At 41.1% G+C, this 1,408-nt stretch overlaps 1 pseudogene; it reads right to left on the bottom strand.

Annotated features, from left to right (window-relative positions):
- Window positions 1–229: 229 nt before the first annotated feature.
- LOC123792358 (calcyclin-binding protein pseudogene) lies at window positions 230–925 on the bottom strand (annotated as a pseudogene).
- Window positions 926–1,408: the final 483 nt, after the last annotated feature.

Raw genomic sequence — 1,408 nt, 5'->3', positions numbered from 1 at the left:
TGAACAAATTGCCCAGATTACTAAGGAAACCAGCTTTGGGGGAAATGTTTAATAAACATATTTTATTTTAATAAATCCTCCAGTAGGAAATGGGAGAATTCATTGACTTTCCTTAGAAGAATGCTGTGTGAGTAGTTATCTGTCAAATTTATCTGTGCAGCTCACCAATATTTCCTCATTGGAAACCTCAATATTTCCCCATCACAGTTACCAAAATGACTTTAAAGTCTCAAAATTCTGTGTCTCGTTTGGCTTCTCCCTTGATTCCACTCAGGCTTTATTAATGGTTCACTTCATATCATCATCTCCACGTTCATAAATTTTTTGTATAACATTCGTCAATCCCTCACTGGGATCTGTTTCTGTGTCTTAGGAGGAATTTTCTTTCTCTTTGTACTCTTTTTCAACCTGAGTCAGGTAGTCCCACCGTGTGCTTTCTGCTTTCTTTCTATATAAGATAAGAACTGTATCTGTCTTGATTTTTTTTTTTTAATTGCTTTCTGTGGAGATGGGTTTCAAGAGATTGTTCTCAATCATGGAGTAACTCTTCCCATTTAGATTCTTTGCCAAAAAATATAATGACCTCTCTGTGAAATGCACCTGCACATTCTCAGTGAGGACTTGATGAACTCCAGTTAAGATGATGTAGATTTTCACAAACTTACCTGACTGATCCCATCTGTAATTACTGATTTTCACTGTATATCCTGTTATAATGGGACCAGCCATTATAACAGCTGGCTTTTTCACTGTCAAGAAGTTCTGCTTTTCTCTGTGATTTCTGCTGCATCTTGTTCTTGATTTCTGTCTGGATCTTGGATTTTTCAGCCGTAAGGGCATCACATACTCTTTTTCTAGTGGCCTTTTCCAGCAGCACCTTCACCTCTTCTAGATCTTTCTGTAGCTCTTTCAATGCCAAAGCCATGGTCGGGCTGGGCAGGCAAGGTCCAAGCTGCAGAGCTGCAGCTGCGCAGGGGAGAGAACAGGAAACACTGCTCCAAACACACTCATCCAGACACAGGCCGCACCTGCAGGAGTCACAGTGCCCGCAGCCTGTGCATACACCCCATACCCCATCCCATGTGAGACCCGCCTCTCCCTTTGGAAGCTTTAAGGTATTTAGGATATTTCTCTTCAACCCCAGTGCTCTGTGATGTAATGAAAGTATGCCTGTATATGGATCACTTTTCTTTCATTGTGCTGGACACTCAGTGGGTCCTTTTAATTTGTAAATTTATGTGTGTGTTTGTGATTTCTCTTCCTCCTTCTTTTTGCTGTGTTCTCCCTTTCTAGGAGAATACTTTACCAAATGTTTCCTAGCGTGGGCCATTTCTGCTTATGTGTTGAGTTTTATTAGTTCTAGCCTCAGGATATTCTCCTGTCCTGTGCCAAGGTCTGCGAGGAGCAT

This window comes from Ursus americanus, chromosome 16 (genome assembly GCF_024610735.1).
Source record: "Ursus americanus isolate L20-20 chromosome 16, mUrsAme1.1.p, whole genome shotgun sequence".
Taxonomy (NCBI): Eukaryota; Metazoa; Chordata; class Mammalia; order Carnivora; family Ursidae; genus Ursus; species Ursus americanus.
Note: the sequence above shows the minus strand (reverse complement) of the source record. Positions and strands in the feature narration are given on the sequence as shown.